General features: G+C 52.8%; 1 protein-coding gene across 1 annotated transcript in view; it reads left to right on the top strand.

Annotated features, from left to right (window-relative positions):
* Positions 1-3,074: 3,074 nt before the first annotated feature.
* Positions 3,075-25,912, top strand: part of LOC133355788 (histidine-rich glycoprotein-like) — a 46,083-nt gene continuing 23,245 nt past the window's right edge. The window contains exon 1 of the mRNA XM_061573154.1: positions 3,075-3,330. The gene's annotated coding sequence lies outside the window, so the exon portion shown is untranslated. The remainder of the gene's footprint in view (positions 3,331-25,912) is intronic.

Genomic DNA, 25,912 nt, shown 5'->3' with positions numbered 1-25,912 from the left:
GTGTGATGCTGCTGTTCATTCTATTGCTGCTGCTCTTGCTACTGCGAATTACATTTGTGATGTTGCTGTTGTGAATTACATTTGTGATGTTGCTGCTGTTGTGAATTAAATTTGTGATGCTGCTGCTATGAATTGCATTTGTGATGTTGCTGTTGTGAATTATATTTGTGATGTTGCTTTGAATTCTCTTTGTGGTGGTGCTGCTGCTGTTCATTATTTTGCTACTGCTGCTGCTACTGCTGCTGCTATTACAGCTGCTATAGCCACCGTCCCCGTTGCTGGCTATTGTTGTTGTGAACGCCTCTGCTGCGGCTGCTGCAGCTACTGCTGCTTTTCCCACCGCCACCGTCTCCCACACACGAACCCCGACGGCTCCGCGACGGGACCGAGCGGGTTCGGTCGTTCGACCCCAGCCTCGTGTCCCCGGGTGACCCTGGGCACCCCTTTGCGAGCTCTCGTCTCCCGCCTCCCCCGTGACGGCCTCGTCGCCCGGGTCTCGGCGGCGTGGCGAGCGCGCCCGGCGTCGCGATTCGAGACAAAGAATCCGCGAGTCCACGTGGCAGGCGACCGTGAGCGGCGCATCCACGCGCGGGCGACGAGGGGGGAAAGCTGGGCGAGGTGGGCGATGACGGCGACGAGGAAGAGGACGAGGAGGAGGTAGAGGAGGAGGAGGAGCGGGATGGTGGCGATGATTCGGAGGAGACGCGAGCAGCTCGGCAGGACTCGGGCATTGTAAGGGTTTCTTTATCCGCACTTTGGGCGAGCGAGCTGCCGCCGCTGCCGCTGCTGTTACCGTTAATGTCCGCGGTGATGATGGTGATGATACTGATGGTGATGTTGATGATGATACTGATGGCGATGATGTTTTCGCTTTCGCCGTAGTGAGCGCAGGCTCCGCGCCGCGACCGTCCAACAACGACGCGAAATACGACGATGGTGGCGATGATGATGATGACGACCATGGCGGCGGCGGCGGTGGTGATGATGGGGCTGCAAGTGGCGACGTTGCCGACGCTCTCGTTTTTAACGACGTCAATGACGACGACGACGTTGACGACGTCGACGAGCCGAGCGACTGCCGCAGCCTCGCCTGGGCCTCGCTGCAGGCAGCGCCACGGGCACCCCCGGAGGGGTTCCGCGAGGCACACGCGGCGCGCTCCGCGAACGCGGCGCACAGAGACCACAACAAAGACGAGGAGCAGCAGGAGGAGGGTGACGATGTCGCTGATGCCACTGCTCCTGTCGTTGTTGTTGTACAGGCCGATCCGAACACACGAGGCGACGGCTCCGCCACGGATCTCCAGCCGAGGAAGGCGCACGGATTACCCGCCGATCCACCTCCACCTCCTCCTGCTCCTGCCTCGCTGAGCCGCGCTCGCGGGTCATGGCGAGGCGGCGCGGCAGCGGCACTCGGCTCCGTGCGCACGCGGCTGCCGAAGGCGGCGCCGGCGAAGGCGAACTGCGCGAACTGCGGGAAGCCGAACGGGGACGCGGGGAACGGGCGGCCGGGGCGCGCAGGAGGAGCGGGAGGATGGTGGCGATGATGAAGAGGAGGATGATGGTGGTGATGAGGAGCTGGAGGAGGAGGATGATGGAGGTGATGAAGAGGAGGATGATGGTGATGAAGAGGAGGATGATGGTGATGAAGAGGAGCTGAAGGAAGAGGATAGTGGTGATGATGAAGAGAAGCTGGAGGATGAAGAGGATGATGGTGGTGATGAGGAGCTGGAGGATGAAGAGGAGGAGGCAGGCAGCCGAAGCCGACTCTCACTCCTCCTTCTCCGCCATCGCTGCTGCTGCTGCTGCTACCGCCGCCGCCGAACCCCGCCCGCCGGTAGCGGATGCTGTGCAGGGACGCGCGACTCGAGGCCGAGCTCGAGCCCGAGCCGTAGCTACACGAGCTCTCATCATCATCATCATCCTCATCCTCCTCGCTCGAGTCGCAGTAGTCGAAGCCTTGCTGCTGCTGCTGCACACTCTTGGTCACTTCACCCTCCTCGTCTTCTCCGTCATCATCGTCATCCTCCTCCTCGGAGATTCCAGACGAGAGACTCATGCTGCTGCTGTCGATCCCGCCGCGCGTTGCTTCTGGCGCCGTCGCCTCCTCCTCCTCGCTCCCTGCGGGCTCGCTCACAGTCTCCCGGCCCGGACACACTCGACCACCGTCAGCCGGAGCTGCTGCTGCTAGGGCTGGGGCTGCTATTGCTGCTGTTGTTGCTGCTGCTGTTGCTGCTGCTAGAGCTGCTGCTGTTGCTGCGTCTTCACGGCAGCTCGACAGCCAGAGGCCGCGGTGGGCCGGAGCCGCGCATTTGATGTCTCCACCGCCGCCGCCTCCATCTCTCTCCCCGCGTCCCGACCTCTCGGCCTCTTTCCCTCCCGGCCGCCACCTTCGCCGCCACTGCCGCCGCCGGGGACCCCTCTCAGCCGCGGCGCTCGGCCGAGAGGGCGACTCGCGGGGCGGCCTCGGGGGAGAGGCGCCGGACCTGCCGGGAGGAGTGGAGCCGCCTCCGGGCACGACGGGGCGCGCTCTCGTCGCAGCCACCGGCCCCGCGTCCTCTCTTCCTCCTCCTCCTGCCGCCGCCGCCACTCGCCACGCGCTCCCACCTCGCGCGAGCGCCGACCGCGCTTCGTTCCCAATGATGGAAGCGTTGTTGGTGGAGCCGCTGGAGTCATTGGAGTTGTTGTTGGAGCCGCTGGAGGCGAAGTTTTCCCTTGCGGCGGCGGCGGCCGTGGAGGAGGAGGTGACTAGGAGGAGGCGTCGTCGTCGTCGCTTGGCCGCGCCGAGGACGCGCTCCGCGCGACACGAGCGGCACAGCAGGCGCACGTCCGCGCGCGAGATGAGCGTGCACCTGGCGGCGCGCAGGGCCACCGAGCGGATGGCCTTGAGACGACGCAGACCTGCGAGGCCGCAGCGCTGCTTGGCCACGCGCAGGCGGTCCATGCGCTTGTGCACGGTGGTGCGAGGCACGTGGCGCAGGAGGTCGGTGAACACCTGCGCCAGGGCGAACATCTGGCGGCCGTCGACCAGCAGGTAGCCGAGGGTCGCGCCGTTTACGCGGGCGAAGCCCGACGCGGGGACGGTGTCTCGCTCGCACGACATCGGGTGCCTGGCGGGGAGAGGGGGCGAAGGAGGGGTGGTGAGGAGGGATGGCGAGGAGGGATGGCGAGGAGGGATGGCGAGGAGGGATGGCGAGGAGGGATGAGGACGGCGAAAGAAGTAGACAACAGCAAATTACGATAAGAGGAGTGTTTGCTCGGGAGGCTGAACGTGGGTTTGGGGGGGGGGAGTTGGAAAGTGGATGCCGCCGTTGCTGCAACGCATCGTGATCGGTGAGTGGCGCGAGATGATCACCACTACCACCAGCACCACTCACCACTACCACCATCACCACCACCATCACCACTATCACCATCACCACGACTGCCAGCACCGCCATCACCACCACTACCACCAGCACCACTACTACCACCACCAGCACCACTACCACCATCACCACTACTACCACCACCAGCACCGCCACCAGCACTACTACCACCACCAGCACTACCACCACCACCATCACTACCACCAGCACCACTACTACCACCACCAGCACTATCACCATCACCACTACTACCACCACCACCACAACCACCATCAGCACTACCACCAGCACCGCCATCACCAGCACCACCACCCTGAGCACTACCACCACCATCATCACCACCACCATCACCACTATCACCATCACCACGACTGCCAGCACCGCCATCACCACTACTACCACTACCACCATCACCACTACTACCACCACCAGCACCGCCATCAGAACTACTACCACCACTACCACCATCACCACCACCACCATTACCACTACCACCACCACCATCACTACCATCACCACTACCATCACCACCACCATCACCACCACCACCACCACCATCACCACTACCACCACCACCACCATCACTACCATCACCATCACCACCACCACCATCGCCCTACCACGTGGGGATTGCGCCGACTCGCTCAGCGCAGACTCACACACCACTACGTCGGGAGTTGTCGCCGCATTCGTAACATCGATGTGTGTGTGTGTCTTTGTTAAGATGTGTGTGTGGTACGGTGTGTGTGCGTGTGTCACGGTATGTGTTACGATGCTTGTGCGTGTGTGCGCACGTGTTTTCCTCGATCGCTGGAGTGATAGTTGAGCTCACGAAGAGAGCAACGATGATGTAACGAACGTGAAGAAAGCACTTCGCAGCCAGAACACAGAGAGAGAGAGAACAAACACACACACACTGCGGCTATTTGCACCGGCAGGCTGGGAATGCGTCTCGTCAAATTGGCGCTATTCGTTTATCTGCTACGAAAAAACACACAAACTCAACAAAAACCCTACAAAGCTGTAAGGACATGGGGGAGACACACTTGGCTGGGGGTGGCAAGAGATTGTCCAAACTCCTCCCGTTGTCAACCCCTGCCTTCGCCCGTGATTGGGAAATTCGGCCAAATCTCCCTATGGTGGTGGTGCTCGTCGTTGTGGTGCTGGTGGTGCTGGTGCTGCTGGTGGTGGTGATGTTGGTGGTGCTGGTGGGGCTGGTGCTCGTGGTGGTGCTGATGGTGGTGCTGGTGGTGATAGTGGTGCTGGTGGTGCTGGTGGTGGTGCTGGCGGCCGCGTGCGAGCAGATCGTTCCGCGGCTTTCCAATTGGCGCGGAGCAATTGAAAGTAATAACTCGACGTTTCAGGACGTTACCCAAAATAACATAGATTTTTTTTTAAATACACGCTTTAACGTATGTGTCTGTGTATATATACGGGTGTGTATATATATATATACACGTGTAAAGATATCCATATAGCTTTAAGAGACCGCATACATTAAGACAAAGATCAACCTATAGTCTTGAACAGACTTTTGGGGCAAGTGCTGTTAAGCGCGAGCACCTTCGACAGCCGGCACGGCACACACGAGGAGTATCGTTGCCCCCCCCCGACCGCCTTTGTCTCCCCCAAGTGGCCACGTGTGTACACCGCGCCGGGTTACTCAGCCGCTGCACCACCGTTCCCCGCAGTGGGGGACGCGCGCGTACCTCGTAGAAGCAGCAGCAGCAGTAGCAGCAGTAGTAGTAGTAGCAGCAGCAGTAGTCGTCGTAGTAGCTCCGGTGGGTTGAGCAGTGAAGTGGTTCACTCATTCCGCGTCTGATGCAGGGTGTAAGAGGGCGAACACGGCGTCTCCACCATCATCACCATCACGATCACCATCATCACCACCACCGTCATCATCACGGGAGAGCGGAGACAGACGGGGAAGCTGTATCACTGCTGGCGACCAGACGAGAATACCCGGTCTCTCTCCTCTCTCTCTCCACTGCTATATACCTTCATCAATTAATTTCCTAGAACTCTGCTATGATTGGACGGCGCAGACAGGTCATGGAATGGAAAAGGGTGGGAGGAGGGGGAGGCGGGAGGAGAGATGGAGACGTGGGGGGGTGAGGTGGGAGGGAGCGAAGCAGAGCCGTCATCCCCCCCCCCCCCCCACCACCCCCCTCACCACCCCCCCACCTCCCATCAATGCACAATGCCGCACCAAGGCATACATTTGTACATACATACAATCCATATTCAACCTCTACCTACTCTCTCATCCCTCCCCACACTCCGACCCATTAAGATGATTAGCATACGACGGAGATCTGCATCTCTGTGCAAGGTCAATTAAAATGTAAATACTCTACGAACAAACTGCTCTCGTGCGCGCGCTCGCCGGGAGTTTTCATCCGCATTGTTAGGCGCGGAAAACAATGGACACGGATTCGGATGGATTTTTGACAATTTTTGGAGGCACGTGTGTGTGTGTCTCTATGTGTGTGTGTGTCTCTATGTGTGTGTGTGTGTGTCTATGTGTGTGTGTCTATGTGTGTGTGTGGCTCTATGTGTGTGTGTGTCTATGCTATGTGTGTGTGTCTCTATGTGTGTGTGTGTGTCTATGTGTGTGTGTCTATGTGTGTGTGTGTCTCTGTGTGTGTGTCTCTGTGTGTGTGTCTCTATGTGTGTGTGTGTCTATGTGTGTGTCTATGTGTGTGTGTGTGTCTCTGTGTGTGTGTCTCTATGTGTGTGTGTCTGTGTGTGTGTGTCTGTGTGTGCGTGTATGTGTGTGTGTCTCTATGTGTGTGTCTATGTGTGTGGGGAGCGGTAGTGTAGCGGTTAGCGCGCTGCGCTATGAACCTGGCGACCCGGGTTCGATTCCCGCTCACGGCTAACACCAGTGACGATTATCTGAACCGGTCCTGGGCCTCCCCTAGGTCGACTCAGCCTGAAATGAGTACCTGGTGCGGTGTGTAAACATCGTCACTAGGGAGACAAAGGCGGTCGGGCGTGGTGCTGGCCACCCACCCCCTCGTGTACCGTTCCGGCCTTCATAGGTGCTCGCTAACAGCACTTGCCCCTACAGTCTGTTCAGGCTATACGGGGGATCTTTGTCTTTGTCTTTGTCTATGTGTGTGTGTGGCTCTATGTGTGTGTGTGTCTATGTGTGTGTGTGGCTCTATGTGTGTGTGTGTGTGTGTCTCTATGTGTGTGTGTGTCTCTATGTGTGTGTGTGTGTCTCTATGTGTGTGTGTGTCTCTATGTGTGTGTGTGTCTCTATGTGTGTGTGTGTCTCTATGTGTGTGTGTGTCTCTATGTGTGTGTGGTCTATGTGTGTGTGTGTGTGTCTATGTGTGTGTGTGTGTGTCTATGTGTGTGTGTGTCTCTGTGTGTGTGTGTCTCTGTGTGTGTGTCTCTATGTGTGTGTGTCTCTATGTGTGTGTGTCTCTATGTGTGTGTGTCTCTATGTGTGTGTGTCTCTATGTGTGTGTGTCTCTATGTGTGTGTGTGTGTGTGTCTCTGTGTGTGCGTGTGTGTGTGTGTGTGTGTCTCTATGTGTGTGTGTGTGTCTCTATGTGTGTGTGTCTCTCTATATGTGTGTGTGTGTGGGGAGCGGTAGTGTAGCGGCCACCCGAGTTCGATTCCCGCTCACGGCCAACACCAGTGGCGATTATCTGAACCGGTGCTGGGCATCCCCTAGGTCGACTCAGCCTCAAATGATTAGCTGGTGCGGTGTGTAGTAAACATCGCCACTGGGGAGACAAAGGCGGTCTGGCGTGGTGCTGGCCACCCCCAACCCCCTCGTGTGCCGTGCCGGCCTTCATAGGTGCTCGCTAACACCACTTGCCCCTACAGTCTGTTCAGGCTAAACGGGGCATCTTTGTCTTTGTGTGTGTTCGTGTGTGGGGAGCGGTCGTGCAGTGGTTAGCGCTACGCTGCAAACCCGGCGACCCGAGTTCGATTCCCGCTCACGGCCACCGGCACCATTGACGATTATCTGAACCCGTCGTGGGCATCCCCTAGGTCGACTCAGCCTAAATTAGTATCTGGTGTGATTTCTAAATATATCACCACTGGGGAGACAAAGGCGGCCGAGCTTGGCGCTGGCTATCCACCCCCCTCATGTGCCACTCGCTAACAGCACTTGCCCTCAAAGTCTGTTAAGGCTACACGGGGATCTTCGTATGTGTGTACGTCTCTGCGTACGTGAGCATGCACGCGTACGTGTGTGTGTATGTGTGTGCGTGTGTAAAGCAAAGTGCACCTAGCCTTGCACAACCGCCTTGTGTTGTTTGTGTGTACGCGTGCATTTGTGTATGAGAGACTCTGTGTGTGTGTCTTGTATCGGTGAGAGAGAATGTCATTGTGTGCGTGTCCTTTTGTGTGCGAGAGATCTTGTGAGTGTATGTGTGTGTGTGTTACACTCTGTGCGTGTCTCCCTTTGTGTCTTTGTGCGTGTGTTGATGCAACTCCGATTAGCACGGTTGGCTACGTACGGTGCGAAAGAAGTTCAACATACATACGGATAACCTTTATGTATGTGCATATAATCGGTATGTGTATTTTGAGAGATGCGTCTGTATGATTTTGCATCTCTGTGCGTACGTTTGGACTGCATCAGCTTTCACGATGCTCCATTTGTATGACCCGAACCAGAGCTTTCATGATTCGCAATTTACATCTGATCCACGTAGTTCCTCCTCCAGGTCAACTCGGCCTTAAATGACGACCCCGGTGCAGTGTGTAATAATGATCACACCGCTCCATCTCTCACGCCTTGCCGGCCTTAATAGGTGATCGCAAACAGCACTTGGCCCAACAATCCCATACGGCTAGAATTTGTATTTCGCGTCTTTAAGTCACTTCGTGTGTGCGTGTTTTTGTCACTTGCTCTGCCTGCTTGTTAGTGTGTGTGTCTGTGTGTGTGTCTCTTGCTAAGCCTGTTTGTTAGTGTGTGTGTCTTTGTGTGTGTATCTTGCTAAGCCTGTTTGTTAGTGTGTGTGTGTGTCTGTGTGTGTCTCTTGCTATGCCTGTTTGTTAGTGTGTGTATGTCTTTGTGTATGTCTCTTGCTCTGCCTGTTTGTTAGTGTGTGCGTGTCTTTGTGTGTGTCTCTTGCTATGCCTGTTTGTTAGTGTGTGTGTGTGTGTCTCTTGCTATGCCTGTTTGTTAGTGTATGCGTGTCTTTGTGTGTCTCTTGCTATGCCTGTTTGTTAGTGTGTGTGTCTTTGTGTGTGTCTCTTGCTCTGCCTGTTTGTTAGTGTGTGTGTGTGTCTGTGTGTGTGTCTCTTGCTATGCCTGTTTGTTAGTGTATGCGTGTCTTTGTGTGTCTCTTGCTATGCCTGTTTGTTAGTGTGTGTGTGTGTCTGTGTGTGTGTCTCTTGCTATGCCTGTTTGTTAGTGTATGCGTGTCTTTGTGTGTCTCTTGCTATGCCTGTTTGTTAGTGTGTGTGTGTGTCAGTGTGTGTGTCTCTTGCTATGCCTGTTTGTTAGTGTATGAGTGTCTTTGTGTGTCTCTTGCTATGCCTGTTTGTTAGTGTGTGTGTGTGTCTGTGTGTGTGTCTCTTGCTATGCCTGTTTGTTAGTGTGTGTGTCTTTGTGTGTGTGTCTCTTGCTATGCCTGTTTGTTAGTGTGTGTGTGTCTTGCTCTGCCTGTTTGTTAGTGTGTGTGTGTCTTTGTGTGTGTCTCTTGCTCTGCCTGTTTGTTAGTGTGTGTGTGTCTTTGTGTGTGTGTCTCTTGCTCTGCCTGTTTGTTAGTGTGTGTGTGTCTTTGTGTGTGTGTCTTGCTCTGCCTGTTTGTTAGTGTGTGCGTGTCTTTGTGTGTGTGTCTCTTGCTATGCCTGTTTGTTAGTGTGTGTCTTTATGTGTCTCTTGCTCTGCCTGTTTGTTAGTGTGTGTGTGTGTGTCTGTGTGTGTGTCTCTTGCTATGCCTGTTTGTTAGTGTGTGTGTGTGTCTGTGTGTGTGTCTCTTGCTAAGCCTGTTTGTTAGTGTGTGTCTTTGTGTGTGTCTCTGTGTGTGTCTCTTTTGTCTGATTGTTAGTGTGTGTGTCTCTGTGTGTGTCTCTTTTGTCTGATTGTTAGTGTGTGCGTGTCTTTGTGTGTGTATCTTGCTCTGCCTGTTTGTTAGTGTGTGTATGTCTCTTGCTTTGCCTGTTTGTTAGTGTGTGTGTCTTTGTGTGTGTCTCTTGCTCTGCCTGTTTGTTAGTGTGTGCGTGTCTTTGTGTGTGTGTCTCTTGCTATGCCTGTTTGTTAGTGTGTGTCTTTGTGTGTGTCTCTTGCTCTGCCTGTTTGTTAGTGTGTGTCTTTGTGTGTGTATCTTGCTATGCCTGTTTGTTAGTGTGTGTGTGTCTTTGTGTGTGTCTCTTGCTATGCCTGTTTGTTAGTGTGTGTCTTTGTGTGTGTCTCTTGCTCTGCCTGTTTGTTAGTGTGTGTGTCTGTATGTGTGTCTCTTGCTATGCCTGTTTGTTAGTGTGTGTGTCTTTGTATGTGTCTCTTGCTATGCCTGTTTGTTAGTGTGTGTGTCTGTATGTGTGTCTCTTGCTATGCTTGTTTGTTAGTGTGTGTGTCTGTATGTGTCTCTCTTGCTATGCCTGTTTGTTAGTGTGTGTGTCTGTGTGTGTGTCACTTGCTCTGCCTGTTTGTTAGTGTGTGTGTCTTTGTGTGTATCTTGCTCTGCCTGTTTGTTAGTGTGTGTGTCTGTGTGTGTGTCTCTTGTTCTGCCTGTTTGTTAGTGTGTGTGTCTGTGCGTGTGTCTCTTGCTCTGCCTGCTTGTTAGTGTGTGTGTCTTTGTGTGTGTGTGTCTCTTGCTCTGCCTGTTTGTTAGTGTGTGTGTGTCTTTGTGTGTGTCTCTTGCTCTGCCTGTTTGTTAGTGTGTGTGTGTCTTTGTGTGTGTCTCTTGCTATGCCTGCGTGGTCTGAAAAGAACAACGTTGATGATCGCCGACGTTTCGGGCAATGGCCCTCGTTCACAGAGCATAGCACAGACCCGTCTCTCTTTCTCTATGTGGTGCTGTGAAGAAACGTCGCCTAATTATGTACAGTCCTTTTTAAAGTTATTGGCGAATTGCTTTGAGTATTTTTTCCGTGTTATAAATCACACACGCACAATACCCCCCCCCATCCCCCACCCCTTCACAAACCCGCACTGACCGGCGTGGTGAAGTATGTTCAAACAATCCCTTACGGAGCCGACATCGCACTCCCGGTAGAGGCTTTAGTCCTGCAGCACCATCATCATCATTTTCACCATTATCATCTTCACCATCATCACTATCATCATTATCACCATCATTATCACTATCATTACCATCATCACCATCCTCATTATCACCATCATCATAATTACCACCACCATTATCACCATCATTATCACCACCACCATTATCATCACCATCATTATCACCATCATTATCACCATCATTACCATCATCATTATTAGCATCATTATCACCATCATCATCACTATTACCATCATTACCATCATCACCATCCTCATTATCACCATCATTACCACCACCATTATCACCATCATCACCATTATATCACCATCATTATCACCACCATCATCATTATCACCACCATCATTATTATCACCACCACCATTATCATCACCATCATGATCACCATCATTATCACCATCATTACCATACTCATTATCACCATAATTATTACCATCATCATCACTATTACCATCATTACCATCCTCATTATCACCATCATTACCACCACCATCATTATCATCACCATCATTATCACCACCCTCATCACCATCATTATTATCACCACCACAATTATCACCATCATCATTATCATCACCATCATTATCATCACCATCATTATCATCACCATCATTATCACCACCATCATTATCACCATCATCATTATCATCACCATCATTATTATCACCATCATTTTATCACCACCACCACCATCATGGTCGTCATTACCATCGCCCCTGCTCTGTGGAGGTATTTTATTGGACGTGGCGAATGTATTTTTTGCAGATGAAGGTCCGACGTAAGTGGTCGTTATTCCGTAAACCTTCCTCTCTCTGATCCATGCCATAGCCTAAACGCACTTAGAGTTTACATATATATACCCGCGTGTGTGTATATATATATAAAACACAATACTGAATTGACCGGTACTATTTTCAGTCGACTTTAGCATCACACTCCACGGCAGGCCAATTACTGTTCACCGATGACGACCGGGGCATGCGTGTGTGTGTGCGTAGGTATGTGTGTGTGTGTGCGTGTGTGTGTGCGTGCGCGTGTGTGCGCGTGTGTGTGTACGTGCGTGCGCGTTTGTGTGTGTGCGTGTGTGTGTGCGCGTGTGTGCGCGTGTGTGTGTGCGTGCGCGTGTGTGCGCGTGTGTGCGCGTGTGTGTGTGAGTATTTAACGCAGCAAGCTGGATCTTTAAGGCGAAGATTCGCCTCCTCCGTAAGCGTTTAAACCCATCAATACAACAACAAACACCCGTCCAGTTATAGGACGCAGACTCGACTCCGCGTCTGTACCAACATTGCATCCGTTCAGTGCTCGAACGTCCACGGGACGTTTGGTCACGTCACTGCGATCACGATCGTGTCGCGTCTACACCGTATAGGTATTCACGGCCGCTAATTATTGATGATTTTACTCAACGAGAAAACAACATTCCCTCGTTTTCAAATATGTTTTTCAAGAGCGTGCAGCCGTGTGCGTACGTATGATCACTGGGGAGACAAAGGCGGCCGGGCGTGACGCCTGCCACTCACGGTGTTGGCCGCTGACAGCACTTGCCCCAACAGTCCGTCGAGGCTATATGGGGCGCTGCAGTTGTGTCTTTGTGTAGTACACCGCCGTGTAGGTGGAGGCTGGGCTACATCACGCGAAATTCATCGTGAGTCTGTGCTCAGCAGTGATGATCAGGGCTGCAAGAGCCGACAGTGAATATCGGTGGCTCGCCAATTTCCCTTCGCCTTCAAACCCTCTCCACCACATCCTAATTGACAGTGTTGTAGTCGCATGGCTATATAAAGACAAAGATCACCCGTATAGCCTGCACATACTGTTGGGGCAAGTGCTGTTCGCGAGTAGCACCTATGCAGTCCGGCACGGCACGCGAGGGGGTGGGTGGGCCAGCAACCACGCCGGGGCGCCTTTGTCTCCCCACTACACACAGCACCAGGTACTCATTTGAGGCTGAGTCGACCTAGGGGGAGGCCCAGGACCCGTTCAGATAATCGTCGCCGGTGTTGGCCGTAAGCGGGAATCGATCTCGGGTCGCCGGCTTCGTAGCGCAGCGTAGCGCTAACCGCTACATCATCGTGTGTGTGTTTGAGTCTAGCATGGCTATAGCTGGCGAAACTCACACACGCGCACACGCGCGCACTCATGCATGTAAGTGCTGGATCAATTAAATGCCTTACATAGGGTGGGGGGGTTCGTTACTTGATTATTAATGGGAATAGCCACGGGGCCTTATAATTGGCCATGCCTACCATTAGAATGTGTGCGCGCGCGCGTGTGTTGCTGTATATCAATGATCTGTTCTCACATATACCCCCGGTATGTGTATACCTTTGTCTTTGTAGCGCTACGCTGCGTTACGAAACCCGAGTTCAATTCCCGCTCACGGCCACCGACGCCGGTGACGATTATCTGAATCGGTCCGGGACCTCCCCTAGGTCGACTCAGCCTCAAATGAGTACCCGGTGTGGTGGTGGTGTGCATAAACATCGCCACTGGGGAGACAAAGGCGGCCCGGGCGTGGTGCTGGCCCGCCCGTGTCGGCCTTCAATAGGTCCATAGAGGCACTTGCACCGACACTATATTAAGGCTATACGGAGGAATCTTTGTCCGTGTGACACGATGTAAATATAACAACATGTACGCAGATAAATCACGGCGTGCGTGCAATCGGGAATATGTGTTTCTGTACATTTCACGAACATTACTTGAATGTAAACATTCCCCCCCCACCCCTTCATTGTGCGTTCTTCAGGCACACACACAAAGACAAAGGTGCCACGTGGTATAGCTTTACAAAGCGCCAGGGCCAAGGGCTCTTCTGGCCGACACGGCTCGTGGTTGGTGTGGCTGTCGCCACCCTCGGCCGCCTTTGTCTCCCCAGAAAGTGATTATTGTTTTGTGTATCGGCAGAAGTGGGGACCCAAAAACATCATTCGGGCACCGTCGGTGATCGTGCTCGGCCGGGAATTGAACCCACAAAGATAAAGATCCCCCGTATAGTCTGAACAGACTGTAGGGGCAAGTGCTGTTAGCGAGCACCTATGAAGGCCGGCACGGCACACGAGGGGGTGGGTGGCCAGCTCCACGCCCGACCGCCTTTGTCTCCCTAGTGGCGATGTTTACACGCCGCACCAGCTACTCGTTTGAGGCTGAGTCGACCTAGGGGAGGGCCCTAGAACCGTTTCAGATAATCGTCACCGGTGTCGGCCGTGAGCGGAAATCGAAACCGAGTCGCCGCCGGGTTCGTAGCGCAGCGCGCTTACCGCTACACTACCGCTCCCCCCCCAACACACACACACTTGCACACACACACGTGCACACACACACGTGCACACACACACGTGCACACACACACACGTGCACACACACACGTGCACACACACACTGGCATGTAGCTGAGTAACTGGTGGTAAGTGGTTGGGGGAAGCGCGCCTCTTCGGCTTGCGTCTCTCCGCCACGGCACCGAGAATCATCGTTCCACTCACGCGCTCGACTGAAAACCCTTCCGCGTTGTATTCCTGTTAATAATATACAACGCTGCTATATTTAATTTAACACAAAAAATCGTCATCATCATAGTGATGATGACGAACGCGGTCAGCTTCTCGTGAGCGTTCGATGAGCCGTATGCGGTCGTTAGAATGCGTCCACTCGTTCGATAGGAACATTGCGCTCAAATGTGTGTGTGTGATGTTGGGTGTATGTGTGTGTGTGATGTTGGGTGTATGTGTGTGTGTGTGATGTTGGGTGTACGTGTGTGTGTGTGATGTTGGGTGTACGTGTGTGTGCGTGATGTTGGGTGTACGTGTGTGTGTGTGTGATGTTGGGTGTATGTGTGTGTGTGATGTTGGGTATATGTGTGTGTATTTGTGTGTGTGTGATGTTGGGTGTATGTGCACACGTGTGTGTGTGATGTTGGGTGTATGTGCACACGTGTGTGTGTGATGTTGGGTGTATGTTTGTGTGTGATTGGGTGTATGTGTGTGTGTGATGTTGGGTGTACGTGTGTGTGTGATGTTGGGTGTATGTGTGATGTTGGGTGTATGTGCACACGTGTGTGTGTGTGATGTTGGGTGTACGTGTGTGTGTGATGTTGGGTGTATGTGCACACGTGTGTGTGTGATGTTCGGTGTATGTGCACACGTGTGTGTGTGTGATGTTGGGTGTATGTGCACACGTGTGTGTGATGTTGGGTGTATGTGCACACGTGTGTGTGTGATGTTGGGTGTACGTGCACACGTGTGTGTATAGGTCGACTCAGCCTCAAATGAGTACCTTGTGTGGTGTATAAACATCGCCACTGGGGAGACAAAGGCTATTAGCGAGCACCTTCACAGGTGCTCGCTAACAGCACTTGCCCCAGCAGTCTGTTAAGGCTATATGGGCTGAGGGGGGTATTTGTCTTGTGTGTGTGTGTACGCGTTGTGCATCACAGTAGCGTACAACGTGATGAATGAAGATGCAATTGTGCCGAATGGATTGATCCAACCGCGGTTGTGGCCTTCCATCCAACCCCCAGCGACAGGGCCTCGGCTCAGGTCGGCTTCCCCCATCGCTGTTGTTGCGTGTGTGTACATATATACGTAGATAACTCAAGAAACAAGCAATACACTGGTTAGCTACAGCGAGCAACAAAATTGATGGGCGCACTGACGCAACAAAGACAAAGATCCCCCGTGTAGCCTTAACAGACTGCTGGGGGCAAGTGCTGTTAGCGAGCAGCACCGTTTGAAGGCCGGCACCACACACACACAGAGACAAAGACACACAGAGACACGGGTGCGTACTTCATAATTGGTGACCCATTTGCATTATATATATGTGTTCATTGTATGACCCGGGTTCGATTCCCGCTCACGGCCAACACCGGTGACGATTATCTGAACCGGTTCTGGGCCTCCCCCTAGGTCGACTCAGTCTCAAATGAGTACCTGGTGCGGTGTGTAGTAAACATCGCCACTGGGGAGACAAAGGCGGCCGGGCGTGGTGCTGGCCACCCCCTCGTGTGCCTCGCTAACAGCACTTGCCCCTACAGTCTGTTGAAGGCTATACGGGGGATCTTTGTGCTTGTGTGCTTGCCATCAGTGCAGTTGTACACACACACACGCATATGTGCTTTGTGTATATGTGTGTGTGTGTCTTAGGCATAACGCAGTAAAGCTTTGCATATTAGTTGCTATACTGTATATATACACATGTGTACACACACTTGTGTGGTCTCTCAAGCACATCTACCCAGCGTGTGTACATATACACATGAGCTATTATAATACCACCCATTGCATACCTGCATGTGTGTCGCATACACGATACGTATGCGATGTGTACACGTGCATGCAGTGTACGTGAAATTCCCAGTGTATATGTGCATGTCTATGGCATTTACACGACGTACGCACAAGGCATAAGTCATTCACATTATATCGATCCATTGTATACATGTGCATGTAAAACGCGTGTACATACTATCCACCAATATGTATACATGCATCTACTATTTACATGATATACACATTGTAAACACATGCATGTAGGAATGTTGTACATGCCATTACCACTCTGTATACATGCATGCATATGCTATTTACATGGCATATACCCAAAGTGTCTACGTGCATGCAAATTTTCCATTTACATTACAAATCCATTGTATATTCATGCACGTATAAGTTAAGTGCATGATATTCCCAGTGAGTATGAGTGCATGTCTATGGCATGTACATGACATGCACGTGCAATGTACTACATGTATGTTCTATACATGCATGATATTCCCAATACATATTTGCATGTGTATAACATTTGCACAATGTACACCGCGTGTGTGTATATATATACATCCATATCGCATTTGCATTATAAATCGATTGTATCCGAGTGTGTGTATGTGGTATTAACATGCTATTCCCAGTGTTAGTTGCATAACATGCACCAATTGTGTGTACATGTTGATACCATTTGTATTATTACACGTGCAATTTATATGCATACATAACGTGTGTACATGCTATTCTCCGTGTCTATACATGTATGTATATTGCCATACAAACTTAGTATGGATACATGCATATGCATGCTATGTACATTACATATGCTTATTGTCAATGTATGTGCAGTGTGTATGCATGCATGTCTATGCTGTTTACGCGATATACACCCAGTTTTGAAATAATTCGTGCATATGTTATTTACATTAACATTAAGTACATGTGTGTATATACATATACGTTGACCCAGCCTCAAATGAGTACCTGGTGCGGTGTGTAAACATTGCCACTGGGGAGACAAAGGCGGCCGGGAGGGGTGTTGGCCACCCACACCCCCTCGTGTGCTCGTGTCAGCCTTCATAGGTGCTAATCGCTAACAGCACTGGCCCCAACAGTCTGTTACAGGCTATACGGGGGATCTTTGTCTGCTCTTTGTGTGTGTATACACACACGAGTGAACGCTGTGTATCCATCACATTTGAATTACAAATCACCCCTCCGCGTTTGCCTCGGCCGTGAATACCGCATCTGAATAACGCCTTTTTGTTGTAGTTTGCCCCCACGGTATTCTACATATATATGTATACACACATTCGCGTGCTTATTTTATAACTTAGAGACTCAACAAGCACCCTCGGTTACTCGCTTGCACATCATTGTGGCGCGTCACATTCACAGTGAGTGTGCGTGTGTGTGTATACGTGCATTTGTGATGGTGTGTGTGTGTGTGTCAAGGCCGTAGCCATGTAGTCAACATTGGGGGGGACCAAATCTTCCAGGGGGTCTGGGGGTCCCAACTCAGAAATAAAATCTAAATTTGAAAACTCATTTCCTGCCTAAAATATTAAAAAATTCACTAACACATGGGATGGGCTTTTTATTTATTTTTTACAATAATGTCTAATAGTGTATTTGATTACTTTGCTCTGTTTTTACTTTTTTTACCATTTCTTGTTTCAGTGTATGTAATCGCAGAGATTAGGGATGTGTTTGCCCAATATATATATTATAATTACGGCCTTGGTGTGCGTGCGCGCAGAGGGTGACTGCACGTGTTCACGAACCTGGGTACACACGCCCGCTCATCTCGGCCACGTGTGCACTGTATGTGCTTGTGTGTTTATGTGTGTGCAGTGTATGTGCTTGTGTGTTTGCCTGTGTGTGTGTGTGTGGTTGTGTGTGTGCAGTATATGCGATTAAGTGTAGGGAGCGGCAGTGCATTCAATTCCCGCTCACGACCAATAACTTGCCCTAGGTAGACTCAGCCTTAAATTATTTCCTGGTTCTGTGTGTAAACATCAGCACTGGGGAGACAAAGGCGGCCGAGCGTAGTATGACATGTTCCGTCCTTCATAGGTGCTCGCCAACAGCACTTGCCCCAACAGTCTGTTGAAGGCTATACGGGGGATCTTTGTACGTGGGTACGTGTACACGTCTGAGCACACGGTATGCAAGCCTGCATACCACGTGTGTGTGTTTATTGATAGGACACCATTGTGTAGTGACGTGCGGTACAGCACGCGTGTCTTCCTATTCGCACACAGTCGCTCTCGATTCGAGTCCACGTACACAGGGGCCGGCCAGGCTCTATCCACTGCTGGCCGCTCCATCCCTCCGTGTCGACCTCTGCCGCCCTCCCTGAGCCCGCTTGCTATTGTATCGCTAAAGCACCGGGCTTCTCCTGCACAGACACACACACTATATATACGATCTCACACTTTTTTTACACGCTGTGGTTTTGTGTAGCTGCGTGTGTGTATGGGGAGACAAAGGCGGCCGGGCGTGGTGCTGGCCAACCCACACCCACCCACGCACCCCCTCGTGTGCCTTGCCGGCCTTCACAGGTGCTCGCTAACAGCACTTGCCCCGTCAGTCTGCTCAGACTATACGGAGCGGGGTCGTTCTTTGTCCGTATTATACATATATACGTACAGCCCAGAACAATGCGGTGAGTATGTTGCTGCCGCATCTCAGCGTGCTGTACAGAGACCGCGGGGTTATAATGCGCGTGCGTGTTAAGAGAGAAGCAGTCGTGCACGAAGGCTCACTCCGTGTGTGTGTGAGAGTCTCTGTGAGAGAGACGAGGAATGGGGGGGGGGGGTATTTAAACGTGGACACGGCGAGAGGCGAGCGGCACGGCCTGGCGTGCTCGAGGTGAAGAGAGTCAGAGAGCTGTGGCTGGCGGCACGCGGCCGACGCTTGCCCGGCAACAGCCACAACGCCCGGTCCACGCGTCGCAAGTACGCCACGGACCCCGTCACCTATAAACCCCCATAGGCGGACTCGGCCCTAAAACAAAGCGGGTGGTGGCACCGCAAGCACCGAGGAGACAAAGGCGGCCGGGCGTTGTCGGTCCTGACCACCCAACACCTCCAGACCGGACCGCGCTCGGCTCTTCTCGCTCCCGATGATCATTCAGCCCTGTCAGCTGGGGCTGTGCGGGAAAACTCATTTTAAAAACAACTATTGTTTTATTTTCTAATAGTATTTTACCAGGTAAAGCCCCACCGAGCTATGTAGATCTTTTTTGCTCAACCAAGTGGATTGTCATCATCATCATCACGTAGCGCAACGCGTAGCGCGCCCCAGCGTGCTCTGATCGCGCGGTGTCGATTCTGCAGCATGGAGGGGAAAATCCGGAGGAGGATTAAAATACAATCCACGGGAGGAGAGGGAGAAACCGCAAACTCCAAATATACAGCAGCAGCAGCAGGCGTTAGGGTTTCGGATCGAACCCACGGACCACCTGTATACCATGCGAGGGAGTTAACATCTCCTCGCCAACGCAGAGCAGAGGGGGGAGGTGGGGCAACGTGCGGCAACGGAGCCGCGTGTGGGGGGGGGGTCTTCAAGGAGCCGCTGCTTCGTGACCCTTCTCTGTCAAGGAACCCCACCACCATCACCACCACCACCACCATCACCACCATCACCGCCACCATCACCACCACCACCATCACCGCCACCATCACCACCACCACCATCACCGCCACCACCGTCTTCGTCGCATATTCACTCGCCTTGCACCGCGGCTCTCCACGTAGCGAGCGGGTTTTGTTTCTTTCACCGAATTCGGTCGAACATTGATTGTCTTTTGCTCGCCGATCCCTGCTGTAGCCACAGGCTGCTGACCGTGGGGCTTGTGTGTGTGTTGGGGGGTGGGTAGTAAAGTTAGCGAGCACCTATTAAGGGCGACACGGCCACACGACGGGGACGCGTAGGCCGTGAACTACGCTCGACCGTCTTTGTCTCTCCCGCGCGTTCCACAGTCGGACGAGGCCCCGCGGGGGAGGGGACCCCGCGGGGGAGGGGACCCCGCGGGGGAGGGGACCCCGCGTTGACCGGTGGTGGTCACCGCCGTGCTCGGGATCGTAGCGCCACCGCTCCGCGCACACAAGGCAAAGATCCCCCGTGTAGCCTTAGCAGACTGTTGGGGCAAGTGCTGTCAGCGAGCACACATAGCCGGCACGGCACACGAGGGGGTGGGTGGCCAACACCGCGCCCGCCCGGCCGCCTTTGTCTCTCCCACGTACACACACACAAAAGACAAAGATCCACCGTATAGCCTTAACTGGCTATTGGGGCAAGTGCTGTTAGCGAGTAGCTGTGAAGGCCGTCACGGCACACGAGGGGGTGGGTGGGTTGCCAGCACCACGCCCGGCCGCCTTTGTCTCCCCAGTGGCGATCTTTACACACCGATACACCCACCAGGCACTCATTTGAGGCCGAGTCGACCTAGGGGGAGGCCCAGGACCGGTTCGTCACGACCGGTGTTGGCCGTGAGCGGGAATCGAACTCGGGTCGCCGGGATCGTAACGCAGCGTAGCGCTCACCACTGCACCACCGATCCCCACTACACACAACACACACACACGCACGCACACTCCACACGCACACACGCACGCACACACGCACACACACACGCGTTCGTACGTAGGTCTGAGTCAGGGCGATCGCCTGACCGAGTGTTGGAGTCTCCGTTCGCGTGATTCACTGCGACTGCTTTGCTCGAGGAGTCTCTGATGCTCCACGACTCTGTCGCACCGGAGTTAGAACACCTCCACGAAATGCACTCGCCACGTGTACGTGTGTGTGTAGTGAGGAGCGGTGGGGTAGTGGTTAGCGCGCTGCATTACAAACCAGGCAAAAGCCGGGGTTCGTCTCCCGCTCGCGGCCACCACCGGTGACGATTATCTGAACCGGTACCTGGGCCCTCAAATGAGTTCCTAGTGCGGTGTGTAGTAAACATCGCCACCAAGGAAGACAAAGGCGGCCGTGCGTGGTTGCTGGCCACCCACCCACCCCTCCTCGTGTGCCGTGCCGGCCTTCATAGGTTGCTACTTGCGAACAGCACTTGCCCCAACAGTCTGTGAAAGTCTCTACGAGGGATCTTTATCTTGTTGTTGTTGTGTGTGGAGCTCTGCAAGCGTTGCGTGATTATATATCCGACAGACCTAGCGGTCTGCACGCCACACACACACAACGCATTCCACGACGCCGCCGTATCATCCCTCCGTTACGCTACGTGTGCGCACTGTCTACATGCAGCAGCAGCAGTGCACGGTATATGTAGACTGCATTGGTCTCTACGGTGGTAAGTGAATCACTTGGCCACGGCTCCTGCTCGAGATGAGAGAGAGTGGCATCCACGACGTCCGTTGCAGTATTACTCGAGTATGTTCTCTTAACGTCGTGCGTGATATAATTACAGATGATCGTGATGGGGTGTTCGAGTGACCGGTGTCAATTATTGTGACGTTCTACAAGGGGCAGAACGCTGAATCTTGTGTAGCCAGCGTATGAACTCGAAATTAAAGGGGGGGATATTTTATTTTTGCCCGCCAAGATACATTCGCAATGCTCGACCTAAAGTTCCACCCTGCTGCTCCAACTCTCGCGTTGAACACTCACACACTCACACCCTCTAACTCACACACACACTCACACACTCTAACACACACACTCACACCCTCTAACTCACACACTCACTCACACACTCTAACACACACACTCACACTCACACACTCTAACTCACACACACACTCACACACTCTAACACACACTCACACCCTCTAACTCACACACACACTCACACACACACTCACACACTCACACCCTCTAACTCACACACACACTCACACACTCTAACACACACTCACACCCTCTAACTCACACACACACTCACACACTCACACACTCACACCCTCTAACTCACACACACACTCACACACTCACACCCTCTAACTCACACACACACTCACACACTCTAACACACACACTCACACCCTCTAACTCACACACACACTCACACACTCTAACACACACTCACACACTCTAACTCACACACACACCCTCTAACTCACACACACACTCACACACACACTCACACACACACTCACACACTCACACCCTCTAACTCACACACACACTCACACACTCTAACACACACTCACACCCTCTAACTCACACACACACTCACACACTCTAACTCACACACACACTCACACATTCTCACACACACTCACACCCTCTAACTCACACACACACTCACACACTCTCACTCACACACTCACACCCTCTAACTCACACACACACTCACACACTCTAACACACACTCACACACTCTCACCCACTCACACACTCACACACTCTCACCCTCTAACTCACACACACACTCACACACTCTAACACACACTCACACCCTCTAACTCACACACACACTCACACACTCTAACACACACACTCACACCCTCTAACTCACACACACACTCACACACTCTAACACACACACTCACACTCACACACTCTAACTCACACACACACTCACACACTCTAACACACACTCACACCCTCTAACTCACACACACACTCACACACACACTCACACACTCACACCCTCTAACTCACACACACACTCACACACTCTAACACACACTCACACCCTCTAACTCACACACACACTCACACACTCTAACACACACACTCACACCCTCTAACTCACACACACACTCACACACTCTAACACACACACTCACACTCACACACTCTAACTCACACACACACTCACACACTCTAACACACACTCACACCCTCTAACTCACACACACACTCACACACTCACACCCTCTAACTCACACACACACTCACACACTCTCACTCACACACTCACACCCTCTAACTCACACACACACTCACACACTCTCACTCACACACTCTCACTCACACACTCACACCCTCTAACTCACACACACACTCACACACTCTAACACACACACACACTCACACACTCTAACACACACACTCACACCCTCTAACTCACACACACACTCACTCTCACACACTCACACACTCACACACTCTAACACACACTCACACCCTCTAACTCACACACACACTCACACACTCTAACACACACACTCACACCCTCTAACTCACACACACACTCACACACTCTCACTCACACACTCTCACACACTCACACACTCACACACTCACACCCTCTAACTCATACACATACTCACACACACACACACTCTCACCCTCTAACTCACACACACACTCACACACTCTCACTCACACACTCTCACACACTCACGCCCTCTAACTCACACACACACTCACTCTCACACACTCACATACTCACACCCTCTAACTCATACACACACTCACACATTCTCACACACACACTCACACAGTCACACCCTCTAACTCACACACACACTCACTCTCACACACTCACACACTCTAACACACACACTCACACCCTCTAACTCACACACTCACACCCTCTAACTCACACACACACTCACACACTCTCACTCACACACTCACACCCTCTAACTCACACACACACTCACACATTCTCACACACACACTCACACACTCACACCCTCTAACTCACACACACACTCACTCTCACACACTCACACACTCACACCCTCTAACTCATACACACACTCACACACACACACACTCTCACCCTCTAACTCACACTCACACACTCACACACTCACTCTCACATACACTCACTCACTCTCACACCCTCTAACTCAGACACACTCACACACTCTCACACACACACACACTCTCACCCACTCACACACTCACACACTCTCACACATACACACTAACTCACTCACACTCTCACACACTCACACTCTCACACACTCACACACTCACAGTCTCTCACACACACACACACACACTCTCACACACTCACTCACTCACACTCTCACACACTCACACTCTCACACACTCACACACTCACACCCTCTAACTCACACTCACACACTCACACACACACTCTCACACACTCACACACACTGTCACACACACTCACACACACACTCACACACTCTCACACACTCGCTCACTCACACACTCACACACACTCTCACGCACACTCACACGCACACTCACTCACACACTCTCACACACACTCTCACACCCACTCTCTCACACACACTCACACATACTTACAACAACAACAACAACAACCGCCATTCGCCACTAAGTGGCGGTGACGTCACCACGATGCTTGTGCCAGGCCAAGTGCACCTTGAGGCCACGTGAAGTGTCGAAAGCCCGCTGGCAGGAGGTCACGGGGCAGACCCAGGTGCCACGGGTCGACTGACCGAGATGACCGAGATGATTGGCTGATGCACCACCTGTGCCCCCTACTGTGCCAACTTGCTGTGCTTTAGCCACCCGGCGCTCCGCTCGTTGTTGTGAGCGTCGCTCCTCCGCCCTCCGTTGTTGTTGGAGGGCGACTGCCTCCAACTGCCCAGTAGCGTCCTTCACGAGCCTCCTCCACTGAGGCCGATCTTGACACCGCTGGTACCAGTCATCGGCAAGTCCACTCAGCTCCACGTCCTCCTGTACCACATCACTCCATCTCTTCTCCAGCCCGTGCCGCGCCCGTCTAGCCCCCTCGATCCGGCCGAACAAAAGCTGTTTAGGCATGCGGTGGCTGGGCATGCGGGCTACATGACCCAGCCAACGCAGCCTTGCCTGCCGGAGGAGCTCACTGATGGGACTTTGCCCAGATCTTTTAAGGATTTGTGAGCTCCTCACACAATCCAGCCTGGTTAAACCCAGGATGGATCGTAGGCAGGCCAGCCTAAATGTTTCCAACCGGCGAAGATGCTCCACCAGGGGGGTCCACGTCTCGCAAGCGTAGAGAAGGGAGGGAATGACCGTGGCCGAGAAAACCTGAAGCTTCGTGCGGAGCGACAGACCAGGTAGCTTCCACACAGCGTTACGCAACCGATGAAAAGATATTGCCGCTCGACTGATTCGGAGTGAGACCTCTGCTGATAGACTGGAGCCGGTCATAAGCACACTGCCCAGGTATGGGAAACTCTCCACTCTCTCCACAACTGCCCCATCACCAATTGGGAGTTGTGGGGGTGGAGTGTCCGATGGTACAAAATACCCAGGCAGGTGCTTAGTTTTGGTGGGGCTGATGGTAAGGCCCCACCTCTTGGTGGCACGCTCCAGTCTCAGCAGCAGCGTCTCCAACTCCTCTTCTGAATGAGCAGCTATTACCAAATCATCGGCATACATAACGTGGTTGACCAATAGGGAGCCATCCCTTGATCGCACCCGGGCGTCGATCAGCCTCCCATTATATCTGTACCAAATGGAAATTCCTCCGGTACAGCTATTGAAGGCTTCACGAACTACGCGGTCAAAATAGATGTTAAATAATGTGGGAGCCAGAGGACATCCCTGTCGCACCCCAAGGTGTACAGGGAAAGGATCCGACTCCTGGCCACGTAGTTTTACCCGGGCCCGCTCACCATCATGAAGGTCCTTAATGATCGTGAGCAGAGGGTCAGGGACTCCGAAAGCACGAAGAACAACCCAGAGCCCAGTCCTACTGATGGTATCATAGGCCTTGACCAGGTCAATAAAGCAGAGATGTAGGTCTTTTTGGAATTCCCTACACCTCTGCTGTAGCAGACGGACAGAAAATATGGCATCTGTGCAGGACCGCCCTTTCCTGAAACCGCATTGGGGCTCCGCAAGCCTCTCCTCAGCGTGCCTAGCAAGGCGATGTTGAATAATCCTTGCCAGGACCTTACCCGGCACACTGAGGAGTGAGATGCCCCTGTAGTTGTTACAGTCGGTACGGTCCCCCTTCTTAAAGAGGGGAACCACCAGGGCATCCTTCCAGTCCTGCGGAACCCGTCCAGTGGTCCAGACTGTTGTTATGATGTCATATAGGGCAGTCTGTGCACAAACGCCACCCTCCCTCAGCATTTCGCTTGGGAGATCATCTCTGCCCGATGCCTTCCCTGGTCTCAGACTCCGGATCGCCCTCAGTACTTCCTCAACAGCT

Source organism: Lethenteron reissneri, chromosome 7, assembly GCF_015708825.2.
Source record: "Lethenteron reissneri isolate LAM-NWPU_2019-01 chromosome 7, ASM1570882v1, whole genome shotgun sequence".
In the NCBI taxonomy this organism is placed as follows: domain Eukaryota; kingdom Metazoa; phylum Chordata; class Hyperoartia; order Petromyzontiformes; family Petromyzontidae; genus Lethenteron; species Lethenteron reissneri.
This window is presented reverse-complemented; position numbering and strand designations above follow the sequence as displayed.